At 39.9% G+C, this 19,495-nt stretch overlaps 1 protein-coding gene across 9 annotated transcripts in view; it reads right to left on the bottom strand.

The window, feature by feature from the left end:
• Positions 1-19,495, bottom strand: part of LOC128743453 (piezo-type mechanosensitive ion channel component) — a 93,317-nt gene extending 73,822 nt beyond the window's left edge. For all 9 annotated transcript variants that reach the window (XM_053840032.1, XM_053840039.1, XM_053840034.1 and 6 more), the window contains exons 1-2: positions 18,829-19,495; positions 2,734-3,145 (exon numbers count right to left, since the gene is read on the bottom strand). The gene's annotated coding sequence lies outside the window, so the exon portion shown is untranslated. The remainder of the gene's footprint in view (positions 1-2,733; positions 3,146-18,828) is intronic.

Below are 19,495 nucleotides of genomic sequence, written 5' to 3'. Positions count from 1 at the left end.
GGCCCTTTTGTGATGCCAACAAAGTATAAGGAAGACCTCAAAAATCGGTTCTACCTGACGAGACAGGCAATGTCGCCCACTAAAACACAGGTAAAGCCGCAAGCATAGTCGTCACGCCTATGCCCGCAGGCGGAGGCGTTCCGGCCCTACGCCGACTCCACGAACTGACTCTATGATCTCTCTGCCAAAGGCCGGAATGTCATATTTTAAATATAATGATGATGATAATAATGATGATGAGAAGAAAAATGATAGACCGAATTTGTAAATGTGCCTTGAACTTTTTGTACTACTTGAGTAGTAAAATGTAGTATAGTGAAGAAGTGGAATATTTGTCAGCCTCGCCTGACACCGGTCCTCAACCGCGCGCCCGCTTTCAATTTTCCAACACAAACAATCACAAATGAACTAATAGGAAAGACAAATTTCGGAGCATTAGTGGTTATCAACTTATCAAGGCAAATTTAATCTTTCATCCCCTAGCATTTATGCACTGTCCCAAGATACAAAGTAAATTGAGCGCAGCACAAGCTGGACGTTCGCGGTAGTCGACAGAAGCTTTAAAATATAGAGACGCACCCGCCTTCCAACCCCCGAGACCAAAGAGCTAGTGCAGTAAAGCTGTGGACTCAAACGTCTCTCCAAGACTCGCCCTCCCCATCGACAGACCCCGCGGCCGGCCATCAGAGCACAGGACAGCCACGGGGTCGGTGCAAAAGTCCCATTGACTCTATCCAGCAGCACCGCCAAGCCGAGACTCGAACACACGACACGAATTGACCTAATTTTCCCATCTGCTACCTAAGCACTTCTATTACTACCCGTGATCATTATAGAGTGGTCGTTCGGCATCCAACCGGATCTGACAGCTTACATTCCCTTACTAACCCTAAGCCCCCGACCAACCCAATCAAACCGACATTTTTTGGAGATATTTATAACAGCTGTGATAAATAGGGATGAATCCCAGAAACATTCATATCTTAATTATCAGAGATCCCCATATTGGCCTTAATCTTAATCGGAATAAAAGCACTTTCTGAACAACGCAACAATCACATTTGGTAAATTTTTACCCCGAGTTCCATTTGAATTCACAAAAATATTTTGACATATACCCACATTCAGAAGTAAACGTGACCACTGTTCATTTACTGATTAGTTAAAAAGCCCTAGACCACGACAAGGTTCAGTTTTATCGTAGGGCATTTTAGGTCAAATTAAAATTCAAATTTAAATCCAATTTTAACTCCAGTTTTAGGTCTAATTTCAAATTCAGGGTCAGGCCCAATGTAAGTCCAATTTCAAACCTTATTAATGGTCCGATATTGCGTACCGTTTCATTTCCAGATCAAGCTCTATTTCATGCCTTATTTCATGTTCAATGTGAAGTCCAGTTTCCAGTTCAGTTCAATTTCACACGTTTTCCGTCTTCTCTATAAAATTTAATGTAAAAAGTATCGTAAACGAACTTGGAAGTTCGAAGTTTTTAACCGAGCCTAACCTTTATGCTCAGCATTTTGGCGATTAGTAAATTTATTGCGTAAAAATAAATCCGCCATCCTACGATTGCCAACCGATTGCCTACAATTCATCCTACGAAAGTCAAAACCTTTTGTTTAGGACTACGCACGCCAGTCTACACGAGACCTTCAGAATGTTATCAGATTACTAACTCCAAATTGTTAAGTGAGACAGAATGTATTATAATTTCACAAAATTCTGACTCGCGGCTATACTCGACTTTGCAACTGACCTATTATATGAAAAAATGATAGCTTTTCCATCTATTCCATCGCACATCAAGTAGGTACTTGTTTATTCACGTGCGCGGGTTGCACATTTCACGTTACGGCATTCAATAGCGAAGATATTGTTGCACTTTCACCAGTTGTACAGTTGTAAATCCTCGCTTAAGTGATTCTTCCGTCGCTTTCGTTTGTCTTTCGCCACAATCGCAAATCGCGATACTGGATAGACAGAAACAAACAATTCACCCGGTTTTGAGCGTTTACCAATAAAAAAAACAACGGGCGCATCACGAGTTCTATTTTTGATGAGCCCATATGGAGAACACCCGAGCCGGCTGCGAATGGCACAATGCATTGTAAGTATGTATATACAACCATAATAACAACAAACCCGTTCCGCTAGGCTAGGGGGGAACAAAGTATCCACGATCAATTATTCAGTCCGGAAAACCTTAAGTCAAAAGAGCTCATATCGAATATCACCCATGCTTGATCCATTTGTCCTTGATTCATATTTGATAACCTTAGTTTAGCTGTGGATTGAACCAAAACGATTTCAAAAAGCACTATGATTGTATGGACTAGCGTAAACATAGTTGTATTGGGTATGGTGGGGTTTTTTCTGGTGAGAAAATGATTCTTCTGATTTTGAATCAAGCTAATAAATCTACTACACGTTAACAGAGCACTGGTATAAACACCAACCGAGAACATGAGCCGTTTCAGTGAGTAAAGGTTAATTTAATTGTCGGCGTAAATATTTGCACAAAGCCATTCATCCGCATCAACCTTCACTCGACTACACACGGACGGAGTGAAGTTCGAACTTGCACAACCCATCAATTCGTCAATTCGGTAGTTGCCACGACTGTAATGTTTCCCCGGAAGTGTAAACTTCCACAAAATAAAAAAAAATTGTGAATCAAAACCGTTCTTAGAAAAGACGCTGAACGTATGAGCCGTGATTTGATAAGACACTCACCTAAACCATAGACACACGATGATGATGGTTTCGAGGTTAATCCATTCGGCACTGGCAGATTATTGCATGCTGACAAAAACTGGACTCCGCATCCGCGTGTCGTTTTTTCAACATATGAAAAAGGACACTTTTTTGTCACTGAACTTATTGGCCACAAACTGCTTTAAGCAACTGTTCTGGTATCACTAGTTGAAACTATGTTTTCACAAAAATCACCGAATTAGGTGTCATCTACACAACAATCACTGACGGCGAACTGCACTGGTTTTTCTCACATTCTGATCCTTCCATTCTTGGGTTCGACGCATCAGCTACTGGAGGTCAAATCAACTTTTCTCACTTGAAATGCATTTCATTCGTGGTTGTGCTGATTACTCCTCAGCGCGAAATATTCGCGCTAATGCTGATTAATCTACAAGAGAAAAAAAAGAAAGCTTTAAATTATTTAATTATTTTTCAAATCCAAATTTTTATTGTTATGTCAGGATAAGATGTATTCTATTTCACTTGTAAAAAAAATAATTTTTGGTGTGCGATATCCAAGTTTACGCCCACCGAAAAACAACAATAAACATTGGCTTTGGTACCCAGAAAAATATCCATTCACGAGGCAAACCGACAGCGTGGAAAAAAAAGACATAGCGTTAATCATCATAACGCATCGAAAACACAGCAAGCACATCCCGTGTGCAAAATGAGCTAAATTGGCATCGGAGGAAATTATTCATCAATGAAGATAAATCTTGCCGTCTGATAAATTTTCCGCGTGCCCGTCCGCTTCATAGATTCTCCCTGTATGTGGTCTTTTAAACTTTCTCGAATAGATCACGGGTATTGTTATCAAATCGTCAAGAAGCACAGCTGTAACATGTCAACTATTCAAACAAATTTAATCAAATAAAGAAAATTATTTCTATAGATGATGAATAATAGCGGCAGAAATAGAAACTCTAAAGTTGTTTTTCAGGTGCTTCAAATTTTGACAGCTATCGCAGAAGTGCGTAAACAAAAAGATATTAGAAAGCCATTACCACTAGGTGATGATTAACACAGTAAACGCATCCATTTTCATCAAGTTGAACAATTCTCATCTGACGGTGGGCGAATGTAAGATGATTCATCCTGCTGAATAAAATGGGTGCTCCCTGCTTATCAGGAAACTTAATGGTCAAACGAATTAATTTTACTGAACAAGTGCGCGGGTGAGCCTGTTGTTGACCGAAGTCCAAAGCGCATTTGTTGAGCACCCAAGGAGAATCGGAAAGTAGAAAGAGATGAAACTTTTCCGTTCAACTATTTATTTATTTATTGTTCTGACGTTGGAGGCAAAATGCAACATACGCATTAAACTCAGTTAAACGAAAAAGTTTCCTCGCCTCTACATATGAGCCTGCTTTTTTTACTGTAGGAAGAATTGTTAAACATTATCGAAACGCAGCCAACTCAAATCTTCGGGGAGAAAAAGCACTGCCCAAAACAGCAGGGGTATGCGGAGTTGGAGCAGCTGCATCGTTCCATCGAGAATCATGGTGACGGGGAAAGAAATTTCGATGGTGCGACAAACGTGGAAGAGGTGCTTGCCCTAACGATAGGCCAAGTTAAGAAGGCCATCAAGCCGCACAGGAACAAGACATCGACTGGGAAGGATAACACCGAAGCGGAGTTTATAAAAATCGGACCATAAAAGTTGGCTACTTCTCTGCACCGACTGATATTTGGGATTTGGGATACTGAATAGCTATTGAAGGAGTGGAAGGATGAGGTTTGTTTGGAGACAGTTTTCGATAGTTTTAAAACTATAATTTATTTAAATTAATTAGAATTTGATAGCAAAGACAAATTTAAATAAATATTAAAAATAGCTGCTAGTTGGGTATTTACGAAGTTTACCATAAAAATTGGTCAATCATTTGAATAGGGACGGAACAAATTTTTACCATCCGACAGGACTTTCAGAAATGTCAGGAGTACAACATACCCAGGTATCCCTTTTTTATTGACTTCAAAGCAGCATACGATACAGCCGATCGAGACCTACTATGACAGATACACGAATATGGTTTTCCACATAAACTATCGCGATTGATCAGTGCTACATTGGATCGAGTGTTTCATGCGCACCTCGTGGGCACTCTCGAGTTCCTCCGAGATGCGGCGAAGGTTGAGTGATACAACGCGACGGCTTATCCTGTGTACTTTTCAGCATCACTCTTATTGGTGTAATCCGAAGAGCGGCCATCGAAACGAGGTAGGTGGGCAAAGTTAGCCCACTCCTAGGCTTCGCAAATGACTTCGATGTCATAGCCCATAGCGAGGAACTTTGTGGCGACGGAGGCAATCTACGTCAGACTATGAGAGGAGTTTAAAAGGATTGGGCTAAAACTAAATGCGTCAAATGATGCCGAAAGTGCGAAGAAAAAAGTTCTCTTCAATAACCCCACCGGCACCAGCAACAGCGGACCCAACGTGCAAGATAGCTTGACCAAATCGAAAGCGACTTGCGACGGCGAGACTAGGCGACCTCTGGATGGTCACCAGAGCCAGCATCAAACTAATAGGAAATTGGTCACGAGCGACCCAGAATCGAGTCGAATGAAAACGACTGCTTGAAATATCACGAGTCACCTCGGCTCTATGTGGACGCTCTATGATGACGACATTTGTTTACGGTTTTTAAAGAATGAATTCCTGACAGCCTATTTTGGTCAATGTTTCTCAACAAAATGCTACACACAAAGTCACATAAATTGATTTTTTTGCGAAATATCATCAGGGGATTCGCGGACAAAAAAAGGTTGGGAACCGTCTACCCATTTACTGTGGCTTGCTATTATAGAAATCATTCATCCACCAGACACCTCATTTGCCTCCAATTGCTCCTCGTCGCTTCTGCGCGTTTTATCATTGGCTGTGGTTATTGTGTTACTCCCTGTGAGCTTAATAGAAAAAATTGAGCCTCCTTATTCAATAGAAAGTGGCCGCAAGTTGACTACTTGTTCCGCTTCAATCAAAAGCGTTACCAGGATTTCTGATGCTCGACAGGCCACCGAAAGCGGTTTTCATTGAACAGACTAACCACTCCCACGACCCGCTCATATGTAGCGCTGAGGGCGGATTGAAAATCCATTTTTAGTTGAGGTTAGAGAACCCTTCCGACAACTGTTCGTTGATACATTTCATCTGTTCCTCGAGTTCTCTGCTGACGCTGATAAAATTCATGCTGTTGTCGCTCCAGATTTCCAGTGGGGATCCCCTTCGCACCAGGAAGCGTCAAATGGCTATCTCGCGAGAATGTGTGGATAGCGAGGGTACAATTTTCTGATGCACTGCTCGTAAGGCCCAATCTCGCTTCCGGTAGTGATGCAATCCGTGGAATACATGGCTTCGCCTTTTCACCTTGTAACAAATGCACAATCTTACCACCTTACGAAGCTGTGCCCGCAGAGACGGTATATAGAACCGCTGCCTAGGCTCCTAGCAGTACCTAGGCAAGAAGTCACACGAATCACTTCATGGTCATCCATAAAAGGAGATGAGATCTGTAGATTAGGCTTGATTTTTCAATCTTTGCAGACAAGCCTTACCCAGCGATCGCTTTCAACGGATCACTTCTTCCGAAAAGCATATTCTGCGATAGGATGTGCGGCATAATACATGGTTTTCGTTCTTCTTGAGTTTCCTTTTTTTGTCGGTAGGTTTGGCGCAAGGTACTTCTTTTTCGACTTCTTTAGATTTTGCACAACACACAACGGGAGATACCAAACATGACGTGGGTCGACGGATTTTTTTTTTTTTTTTTCTCGCTTTGCTTCGTGAATGTACCTTTTATGATGATACTGCGCAACTTGAAATCTATCGTTTTATTTAATAACCGGGTTTGCTTTCAGTCGTCTCACAAAACACTGTAGTCTGCGCACTGCCATGCCGGAGCTGACAGGGAATTCCACGTGGTCATGTGGACCCAGTCTCGAAAGCTCCATCGACTCTCCAGGTCGTACGTTCGAAAATCATGTGCATCTTTTTTTTCACTGGCCAATATACAGCCCAACCTAGTCGGGTTTTTGCAACAGGCTCACTCGATTGAATCTCTCAGAGCAGCTTAGTAGCAGGCAATACTGTATGTCCCGTGCCTATCAATATTCCCGGTGTCAACAACTATTAATGTTGGTACTGGAACTGGAAATGTTGGTACTGCTTAGTTAGTTTGTCGTATCGAACACCAAGTAAACCAACAGTGCGGACATCTTCGAGCTGGTACCGGTGATCTACACCACTTCCTGATATTGCGATAGTAACTTGTTGCGAATCCTCTTCATCTCCAGTAGCATTGCATGCCCATGAGAAATATAACAAATACAGGCGCTTTCTAACGGCTTTAATACCTAGCGAATCCGTAATCTACGTCTCCACCAGCATTAAAGAAGATCCCTTCTATTAAGGTAAATGTATCGACATTCCTTCCGTTGCCGTGAAAATTCACCGGTGGAATACGGAACATCGTCTCTCTCTGGTTGTGGTAACAGAATATTAAATTTAACGTTTCAGTACTGGCACAAATATTTGTTGTTATTGATTTAAATAGTTTTCATTTGACACAGGTTGATCTCGATAAACTTAAATGATGATACTAATTAAGGAAAAGATTGAAGTCGAATCGCTCGTATACTACTTTAAGTCAAGTGGACACAAATCTTGTTGGATTAGACTGATCGTAATTTTCTTTTCGTACCTAGCCATTAAGATAATCCCTCGTTCGAAGATCTGTCGTTCCGAAACGTGTAATGGTTCAGCTGTTCTGTAATAATATTGCGGAGCAACCAATTTTCCCGCCTGTTTTAAGAACATAGCAACGAGTACCAGCAATTGATGCCAGTGCCTGTTGCTCTGAAAACGCATGCCAACCAAGAAGAAAAACGTATAAATTATTTTCTGCACAGCTTCGTGCAAAAATAGACCGCAGATTTTTGCCAGGATTTAAATTCAGAGAACGCTCTAGAGCCTATAGATTTTCATAAGAAAATTACGTGAATTTTAGGATTATCGCAAAAATATGTGAACCTATTAGGTCATCACAAAATTTTTATTTCTCCAGGGTTGGGCAACTGAAGGGGGGCGAAAAAAAAGCAGAGATTTTTTTAATTGAGCTCGAATCTCGGCTAGACGGTGCTGCTAGATAGAGCTAGTAGGATTATTGCACTAGCCCCGTAACTGTCCGTAACTGTACACTAATAGCCGGCTGTGAAGTCTGTCGATAAGGTCGATAAAGCGAAGGGTAAAGTCTTAAAACAGACTTTTAAGGGTCATTGCACTAGGTCTATTGTTACACTGTACCCCAATAGCCCTGTATTTTTAACGATTATTTAGAGTAGTGAGTAATTATCAAAATTATCGTACAGTAATGAGCCGAAGGGAGCCAGAGGATTCATTAATTATTGTGGATTAGAATAATGAAAGGAAACAACACAATGAGCGCAACCATCCAATTTTTTCCTCGATAACAGATAAATTAGTGACTGTCGTCTCAATTATTTCCTCTACTTTGTTCTAAATTAAGTAATGATCGCACAGTGGATCCTCTCCATACAAAAGCTGGACAAAAATAAAAAAGTTGTCCAAAGATGCTGAAAATGCCACCTAAGGGTAATTTTGGATTGCTGAATCTGATTTTTGCATCTAAAATGTTCTAAAATTATCATATGAACGTCTATGGTTGATTAAAAATATATTAATACTGTAAATCATATACTTTCTTTTTCTGCAAATACCTTTTATGTATTCTTAGTGTTTTGCAACAAACTGAACTACTAACATTAAAATAAATTGGGCAAGCTCATGCTTCCAATACATAACTGTGTTTAAATTTGAAGTATTATTTCATATTCAAGTATGTTTTGAAATAGATTAAAACTGTTTTTTTGGCTATAGTGTTTCTTGCTATCCTTGCAATTTTGAAGCAATTTGAAAGATATTGATGGATAACAAAAGTAATGACCTAATATGGAAGCGACATATGAATCAGAGAAAGATTTCGTTCGATTTCAGATATTTAAGATGATAAAGAAATAATAAAGAATCAGGCATGGCACAATCATTTTGATTCAATTCACATTCATTTGACAGTACCGTCTCAATCAATATTGAAAATTAATTCTATAGATGATGAATAATAGCGGCAGAAATAGAAACTCTAAAGTTGTTTTTCAGGTGCTTCAAATTTTGACAGCTATCGCAGAAGTGCGTAAAAAAAAGATATTAGACAGCCACTACTACTAGGTGATGATTAACACAGTAAACGCATCCACTTTCATCAAGTTGAATAATTCGCATCTGGTGGTGGGCGAATGTAAGATGATTCATCCTGCTGAATAAACTGGGTGCTCCCTGCTTATCAGGAAACTTAATGATCAAACGAATTAATTTTACTGAACAAGAGCGCGGGTGAGCCCGTTGTTGACCGAAGTCCAAAGCGCATTTGTTGAGCATTCAGGGAGAATCGGAAAGTATAAAGAGATGAAACTTTTCCGTTCAACTATTTATTTATTTATTGTTCTGACGTTGGAGGCAAAATGCAACATACGCATTAAACCCAGTTAAACGACAAAGTTTAATCGCCTCTACTAGCGTTGGGAGCATCGGTACCGGTACTCAAGAGGTTTTAAAAAAAGCAAAAAACGCCTATTTATTCATCAACACTCGTATTCTTAGCTATTGCTGAAATGCGACTTTAAGATGCACAAAACATTGTACGGTCATTAGTCTACATTCTAGACAACAAACCGTGCTTATATTATGCTACGCACAGAAAAAATGAAATATTGAAAAGTCTATCTCGGTATCTAACGACTTTGAGCGAACGGTACTCAGGGCAGCGAAGGCATAGCAAAATATTTGCCCTACAATCCTTCAGCTGTAATGAAAGCGAATTTATTTCACAGATATCTTTGAAATCTAGGTGAAGTCGAATTCTATTAAGCCAGAGCAACCTCAAATCTCTGAACTCAATCACTTCACCATTATTTTTCTCTTTGCTAATGAAGGGTTTCAGTCATTAGAGCCAGTCCTGGAAAAATCGCTTTATGGAATTCAAATTGCCTGTGATGAATATTAACCATATAGAATTTCCTTGAGAATCATACCTGCTGAGTTGCAATGTTGTTGTATATTCGTAAACTTCATTGTGCACTACAATGATCCTCTGACCGGCATGGTTTCATTCCCAGTAAAGCCGTAACTACGAACTTGTTAGACTTAATTACCACTTGTTCGACGGCTATGCAAGACAAAGCGCAAGTTGGTATCACCTATACGGATCAGAAAGCGGCTTCCGACAAAATTGACCGTAAGGTATTACTCCGTAAATTGTTGCGAATGTGGGCATCGAGCAGATTGGTATCGTGGTTTTTATCCTATCTAACTGGAGGAACGCTGCGTGTCAAGCACGACTAAAACGTTTCTTCACCATTTGCTAATATGTCTGGCGTTCCGCAAGGGAGCAAATCGGGAACACTTTTGCTCGTCATTTTCTTCAACGATGTTACATTCTCACTGGTTATAGCTGAACAAAATCGTTATCATTATCGTTAAATGCAACGTATGACAATTACCACCATATCTTAAAGGATATTGCTATTCTTGGTAACGGGTTCTACTGGATCCTAGGCTTACCGTCGATGCGCACTATATGTCGATTATTTCTAACTTGGCATGATTTCCAAAAATCCCAAGCACTTTACGAATTCGCATTGTGTGAAACTTAAGAATCGAGCGAGTCGAAAAAAGATTCATGCAGCGCATCTTCTGTGGCGTGATGCTTGGAATCTGTCAGCGTATCCAGTCTCGAAACGCTCGCTCGGAAACGAAAAATTATTTGGAGACTGCTTGCCGGCAACATCGATATTTGATCCCTACACACTATCGTTGCAACCAACCTATTGCTGCGATGGTTCGCCTATTTACTTCTGTGGAATCTATATTCGAGTTTGGGAGGTGTGCAACCCAATTTGCTAACTATAGGAAGAACCGAAACGCAGCCGGGAGAAAAAGCACTGCCCAAAACAGCAGGGGTATGCGGAGTTGGAGCAGCTACATCGTTCCATCGAAAATCCTGGTGATGGAGAAAGAAATTTCGATGGTGCGATAAACGTGGAAGAAGTGCTTGCCTCAACGATAGGCGAAGTTAGGCCATCAAGTAGTTAAAGCAGGTCACATTGACAGGGAAGAATGGTACCGACCCAAGCAGCATACTTTTGGCACTTTTAGTTGAAGAAACTTATATACGACTGAAATTGGTTCTAAATCAATTGAGACGACTGCTTTATCACAACTGTGTTAGTAGGGGAAGCGGAGCCTATCCAACTTTCCACGAGCGGTAATGGCGGCTGATGGGTACAACTTTCTGTAGGGCACAGTTCGGTTTTGACATTCAATGCAGGAGCGGTTACTGCGGTTACTATGGAAGCCACCACGGTTGTTTGGTGGTTGAGTGGAAAAATGTAAACATTGTTTAGTTTTCGCAGACCAGCCGACTCTTTTCATGGCGATACTATTTTGAACACTTTCGGGCATCATCCGGTCATCCTATACCCGCTAAATCGACCATGTTCAATGTTCAACATTCAATTTTTGAGCGAGTTCCGATGTTCACAATGAGGCTATTATATTCGTGATGACCGATGGATTCATTACCGGCCTAACAACCGAATAGTATATGTTTATGATGACTTTTTCTCTAACCACTGTTCATTATTCAATGGAATAAAAGTACTAGAGTTTTCCCATTAGGGTTTCTGGTGATCGACAAGCCAGCGAAAGCGGCTTTGACTGAACGGACTAGCCGCTCCCACTACCCGCCCATATGTGGTGCCGAGGGCGGATTGGAAATCGGTTTGAAGTTGGCATTAGTGAAAACTTTTAACAGCTGTCGATTGATATGTTTCACCTGTTTCTCGAGTAGAGGGAATCCCCTTTGTACGAGGAAGCGTCGAATGGTCATGTTGCAGAAGTCCGTAGACAGCGAGTGCTCTGCTTTAGATGCACTGCTCGTATGGTGAGACACGTGGCCAATAAGACCCAATGTTTCACGAGTGAATATCCAACCTTGACATAGGGATAAGGCCAAAGTAATCAAGGTCGACAAACGAAAACGATTGGATAAACGGGTTTAAACTCGCTTTCGGAAGTGGCACCATCTGTGGAATACTTGGCTTGGGCTTTGCTTTTCTACCTTGCAATAAGTGCACAATCTTACCACATTACAAAACTGACGCACAGGGACAACATATGGGACCGCTGCCTTCTCATTGATCACTGTTTCGTTATTTTCGTGAAGAAACGATTTGTGATACTAGTCTAGCAGTAGAACCAATAGCTGATGTGTTTTTGGTAGAATATTTGGGAGCTATGCTTCAAAGGGCATGAAACTACCAGTACCCCGGGCGAGAATCCATACGAATCACTCCAAGATCAACTATAAAAGAAGATAATTTTTATTTCTTTCAATAGTTCAACCTTTTCCGGAAAAGCATATTCTTGGACGAAAGAAAAGACCGCTTCTTGGGCTTTATTTAATTTGTCAATCGTAAGATAGCCACGTTGCAGTTGCTGCTTCTGTTGCTTTCGTTATACATTTTCTGTTACTCGGTGCACATTTGCGACTGTATGCAAAGTCTCAAACTTAGAGAAGAGATTCCATTCGATCAACTCATCCTGCGATGCGATGTGCTGCATAATACATGGTTTTAGTTTCCTTGCTTGCACACTGTTATGACCACGACACTTCGAATTCGAAATCCTATCGACCGTGCTCGTTGCATCCTACACAAGGCGAATATTTTTCAGATTTTTCACAACACTCAACGGGAGATACCAAACATGGCGTGGGTCGGCTGATACTAGCTCCTCTCGCATCGCTTCGCATAATTTGACGCCGAACGTTTTTTTCAATAGCAGGATTCGCTTTCAGTCGTCTCTGTATACTGTAGTCTGCAAGCTGCCATACCGTATTGCCAGATCATGTCGCCACAATAACCCAGTCTCGAAAGCTCCATCGACTCTTCTGGTTTCACTGGCCTATATACAGCCCAACCTAGCCGGATTTTTGCAGCAGTAGGGGGTGACCCTATCGACCCTCTCAGAGCTGTTTAGTAACAGTCAATACTGTATGTCCCACGTCATAGACTCATAATCAACAACTGGTGCATTCCGGAAATGTTGATACTGTCAGAAGTCCAAGTGAACCAACAGTGCGGACATCTTCGAGCTGGTACTGGTGATCTACACCACTTCCTGATATTGCGGCAGTAACTTGTAGCGAATCCTTCTCATCTCAAGTAAAATCGTTTGTCCATGACAAACGCACCCTAACGCGTAAAATAGCAAGCAAGCGTATCTGTGATCCACTTCTACTTCAGCGTGAAGGAATATCCCTCATCTATTAAGGTACCGTGTTCTACAATGGTAAAATATCTTCATATCTACCTATAGATTCTGGAGTCCCTCAAGGATCCGTGCTGGGTCCCCTGTTGTTCTCAATGTTTATCAATGATTTACCCACAGTTCTGCAATTTTCCTCAATACATCTCTTTGCAGATGATGTCCAGATTTATTACTGTGCCCAAAATAATGAAAGCACTCAAAACATCTCAAGGAAGTTCAATCATGATTTGAACAATGTTTTTCTTTGGTCGCGAAGAAACCTTTTGCCGATTAACACCTCCAAAACTCAAGCAATGATGATCAGCCGATCTAGAACTTTGATGGAGACACCATCGTTATTCATGAATAGTGAACGTGTGAATTTTTCTAGCACTGTCAACAATCTCGGTATGATTTTTGCTTCAAGTTTAAACTGGGATCTCCAAATAAATGTCCAGTGTGGAAAAATTTATGGTACGCTTAAACGTTTGAATCTAGCCACACGTCATTTCTCAGTCGATACCAAAATCAAGCTTTTCAAAAGTTTGATACTTCCACATTTTTTATATGGGGATTTTGCGTATTCGAATGCTTCTGCGGCATCTCTAGCTAAACTAAGAGTGGCTTTAAATTCCTCGGTAAGATATGTCTACAACTTGTCTAGGTATTGCAGTGTATCACATTTACAAGCTTCATTATTAGGTTGCAAATTCACTGATTTCTATAAGTTTCGGTCATGTTCGGTATATAAAATAATAAAAACAGAAACCTGATTATCTATTTTCTAAGCTGATACCACTCAGACAGACTAGAACGTCTAACTTTAATATTCCATCTCATCGCTCATCATACTATAACGAATCATTGTTCGTCAGAGGTATAGTAGTTTGGAATCACTTACCGAATGCAGTCAAAAATAGTACTTCAAAACTAGTATTTAAACGGAATCTACTATTAGAGCTCAACCGCACGAATTAGTTAAGCTTCAATCGAAAAAAGAAATAGTTTATTAGTTTGTAAGACAAATTTTTCTTTGATTTGAATTATATTGCACCATATCAGTCTTCAATTGTAACAAATTAAAAGGCAATAGCCTTACGTTACGAAAAATAAACAAATAAATAAATAAATAAGGTAAATGTATCGACATTCCTTCCGTTGCCGTGAAAATTCACCGGTAGAATACAGAACATCGTCTCTCTCTGGTGGTGGCAAGGCGCATTCAGCCCTTCGGATTGATTCCGGACTGCAGCATTTTCCCTGTGACCGGACGATGCACTCGTTGTCGTTGTCGCTGTTGTTAACCCCACGATACGTTCTGACACCGATAAAAGTCAATTCCAAACTTTTTCATACACACTTTGTAGTTCTGCAAATTAAAATTTCAATGCGGTATCGCTAGTCACTTTAAAAATTTCTAGCCTCCTCAAGAATTCCGCAATTAGAGTTGTCCTGATCTCATCAGGACCGAATCAGTGGTAGTGATCGCGGTTATAGACTTATATCGACGTGAATGAAGCAATGATCAGACACCGGCATCTTATTTGTAATGTACCATCGTACTATTCAGAGCATGATTCTGGTTGAACAGAGTATTAAATCTAACGTTTCAATACCGGCACAAATATTTATTGTAATTGATTTAAATAGTTTTCATTTGACACAGGATGATCTCGATAAACTTAAATGATGATACTAATGACGGAAAAAATTGAAGTCGAATCGTTCGTATACTAATCTAAGTCAAACGGACACAAATCTTGTTGGATTAGACTGATCGTAATTTTCTTTTCGTACCTAGCCATTAAGATAATCCCTCGTTCGAAGATCTGTCGTTCCGAAACGTGTAATGGTTCAGCTGTTCTGTAATAATACATATTGCGGAGCAACCAATTTTCCCGCCTGTTTTAAGAACATAGCAACGAGTACCAGCAATTGATGCCAGTGCCTGTTGCTCTGAAAACGCATGCCAAGAAGAAAAACGTATAAATTATTTTCTGCACAGCTTCGTGCAAAAATAGACCGCAGATTTTCGCTAGGATGTAAATTCCGGGAACGCTCTAGAGCCTATAGATTTTCATAAGAAAATTACGTGAATTTTAGGATTATTGCAAAAATATGTGAACCTATTAGGTCATCATAAAATTTTTATTCTTCCAGGGTTGGGCAACTGAAGGGGGGCGAAAAAAAAGCAGAGATTTTTTTAATTGAGCTCGAATCTCGGCTAGACGGTGCTGCTAGATAGAGCTAGTAGGATTATTGCACTAGCCCCGTAACTGTCCGTAACTGTACACTAATAGCCGGCTGTGAAGTCTGTCGATAAGGTCGATAAAGCGAAGGGTAAAGTCTTAAAACAGACTTTTAAGGGTCATTGCACTAGGTCTATTGTTACACTGTACCCCAATAGCCCTGTATTTTTAACGATTATTTAGAGTAGTGAGTAATTATCAAAATTATCGTACAGTAATGAGCCGAAGGGAGCCAGAGGATTCATTAATTATTGTGGATTAGAATAATGAAAGGAAACAACACAATGAGCGCAACCATCCAATTTTTTCCTCGATAACAGATAAATTAGTGACTGTCGTCTCAATTATTTCCTCTACTTTGTTCTAAATTAAGTAATGATCGCACAGTGGATCCTCTCCATACAAAAGCTGGACAAAAATAAAAAAGTTGTCCAAAGATGCTGAAAATGCCACCTAAGGGTAATTTTGGATTGCTGAATCTGATTTTTGCATCTAAAATGTTCTAAAATTATCATATGAACGTCTATGGTTGATTAAAAATATATTAATACTGTAAATCATATACTTTCTTTTTCTGCAAATACCTTTTATGTATTCTTAGTGTTTTGCAACAAACTGAACTACTAACATTAAAATAAATTGGGCAAGCTCATGCTTCCAATACATAACTGTGTTTAAATTTGAAGTATTATTTCATATTCAAGTATGTTTTGAAATAGATTAAAACTGTTTTTTTGGCTATAGTGTTTCTTGCTATCCTTGCAATTTTGAAGCAATTTGAAAGATATTGATGGATAACAAAAGTAATGACCTAATATGGAAGCGACATATGAATCAGAGAAAGATTTCGTTCGATTTCAGATATTTAAGATGATAAAGAAATAATAAAGAATCAGGCATGGCACAATCATTTTGATTCAATTCACATTCATTTGACAGTACCGTCTCAATCAAGCAGAATCTGAAAAAGCTATGTATGTGGCATTTGTAAAGCTAGTTATTATCTTCAAATTTGCTGAATAAAACTAGGCTGTATCTTTTGTATTTAAGGTACTATATGGTTGCTACCCCGTCGGTAACCAAATGAGCGTTCACTTGACTACCAACGGGGCAGCAGCATTGTAGCACACTGAATACAAAAGATACAACCCTGCTTTATTCAGCAAAATTGTAAATAATAACTAGCTCTTCAAATGCGACATACACAACTTCTTCAAATTTTGCTTAATTGGGACGGTACTGTCAAATGAATATGAATTGAGTCAAAGTGATCGTGCCAACCCTGTTCAGAATTCATCAAATTTGAGACCTTGGCGCAGAACGGCGCAAGATGCCACTATGGTTTTTGAAAACTAGACAAAATTTCCTGTAAGATGAAAAATGAGCGGTCGATGCACTAGTATGCACTCCTAAGTAGATGGCGTCCTACAGACCGAAACACTGTTAAAAAATCAAATAATAACGTGTATTTCATATTGTAACTTTTATAACAATGATGTTTTGTGAAATCTAAAAAATCCATTGGATTCCCAAGAAAATTTCCTATCAAAACAAATCTTTGCATGGACTGGTATTAAATATTTTAAACTAACTAAAACGAATTGAATATCACAGGGTGTAAAGTTTTCGCATTGCGAAATTCAACAAATTTCACTGACTTTGGTATCTTCAAAAAATTCTACAAGCTTTAGTTTTTACTCGATTTGCTTAAAAATTTGGCATATATATATTCAATGATAGTACATTTAAGAAAAAATATAAATAAAAATCGAAGATCGATTTTGGCATTTTTGTCCGACCCAGCCCCTCGAATTACATTTGCTTCGTTCAACCGCGCTGCTTTGAGACCCAGAGATCTGAAAAAAAGTGTTTTTTTTCTGTTTTACTTGTCTTTGACTCTGTCGTGGTCCAACGTAAATCAATTTTTGTTAAAGGTGGAGGAGCGTCTGGTCAGGAAGAATGGTATGTGAGAGAGAGTGTGGATTGTTAGAGTCCCACTCAGCAATATATTTTTGGCCCCACATCGAAGTTTCGCAATATCATCCAGTCTACCATTCTTCCTCGCCAAACGCTCCACCACCTTTAATAAAAAATGAAGTGTCCAAAATAAAAATAACGCCACTTATGTTTTCCTTCAAAATCAAATTTTGTTTCTCAAAATTCATCATGTAAAAGGGGTCGATAATGTGTATGAACCATTCTTTCGGATGACTTCAATCAGACAAACCCTGCCTGCCAGTCCTCACGTATCCACGATTCCGACTTTTCAGCTGACTTAAGTTGTCAAACTGCTTGCCGTTTTCGTAAACACGACATGCAAGAATGGGTCAGAGATTCTCGGTAGGATTCAGATCTGGATAACAGGCTGGCCACTCGAGAACCTGGATTTCTTTATCAGCAAACCTCAGTTCTGCCGGTTTATAATTGTGCATATTTGCATATCATTATTTTGCTGCGAAACAAAGCCTGGACCCCTTAGTGCCTCGCAATGTTTAATCAAGCTTATGTCCAACATGTCTACGTAGTTCCCGGAGAAAAATTCGAGGTCGGTCATTGTTTCAGCAAATAGGCAAAATATTATCTGGAAACAGTTTTTTACAAAATTGTACAAATGGCAATCGAAAAGTCCGAATTCATTTTTAAAATTTTCACTCCAATGTCGCGGATTTGTATTCTTTTCACACAGTGTTGCCCAGTACAGAAAACAAAGAAAAAAGTGTATGCATTTTGGGCCATTTGATGTAAAAAATTACAACCCATAAATCAGTAAAAATTATGAGGTTGATGAGTAGATTGACCTTGTAATACATTTTCATACAGTCGGTAAACATAAATAGCGCTTGGATGGTCTAGCGAGTGCCCATATTTAAAATAGAATCGGTGTGTCATAAATCTTCTAAACACAAAGTGTTGAATGACAACCGGGCACTGTTCCTAGACGTGTTACGGTTTGATACAGTTTACCGGTAAATCCTTCCCTTTCACAATCCACCCACCATGTGTAGGAAGACTGACTGTCTGTCTGCTTTTGTTTATTATCTCGCAAGCCCCGTTCTTCCCACCGACCGATTCGCTTTAAATACATTCACCTCGCCGTCCGAGCGGACTTCTAGGCGCCCTTATTGATGTGGTTGTTATGAGACTGGGAGACATTTTGCAACCAAAATGAATCACCATTCATCACAATCGCTCGAATACATGCACGGCAGCAATTGAACACGCGACTAGCTTACCGTGTTTGACACACCGACTAGTATTTTTTTTTTTTTTTTTTCATTTTCACTTGATCGGATAAATAAGCCACTAGGCCGTGAAGACAAACCGGCTACGGAGCTGAGCAACAACCTTGAGTGTGACGAACACTAGGCAATGTCACTTCCAATTTTGTCAACGGTTACTAAATATTTAATACTATGATCATGGTTTAACTTACTGTTTTCCTTTTTCCAGAGTTTAACTTTGTGCTATAAATATGCGTTTCGTCTATTATCTCTATTTGAATAGACAACTTTTCTACTAAACTCGGCGATTGTAACTGTGAGTGCCAGAATCCAAGCAATCTGTCATTGAAAAATCCGAAACACTTTGCTCACAATTTATCAAACAAGCAAAAACAGTAACACTTTGGCAATAAATACCAGGACACACCCACAATTTCTTCTTTAATGCATCCCACCTTTTACCAGCGATACCGGCACCAGAAAACGACAACACTAGGTATTGTGTGTTATTCCAAAAATTGTCCGCACCGCATCATCACCAGCTGATTTCGTCCTCCATACGACCGTCCGACCGACCGACCAACCGCCTACAATAAATAATAGTTACCGCGATCTGATTGAACGATTTTTATCGCCTCCTCCTGATGGTGCTTTGCGGATGGATGCCACCGGCGTCGTTCTCTGTGTGTTGTTATCACACCGTATAGCTCACGCTTGCGGATATGTACACCTTCCGTTCCGTTGCACTTTGTTTGCTTCTTCCACTATATTTACTAGCACTAGGGTTTAGTATGCTGGTTTGGCACATATGTACCTATATATAAAGCCTATGCAGCTGCCACACCATTTACATCATACGAGCGAGCGCAAAAACACGTC

Source organism: Sabethes cyaneus, chromosome 3 (assembly GCF_943734655.1).
Source record: "Sabethes cyaneus chromosome 3, idSabCyanKW18_F2, whole genome shotgun sequence".
Taxonomy (NCBI): domain Eukaryota; kingdom Metazoa; phylum Arthropoda; class Insecta; order Diptera; family Culicidae; genus Sabethes; species Sabethes cyaneus.
This window is presented reverse-complemented; position numbering and strand designations above follow the sequence as displayed.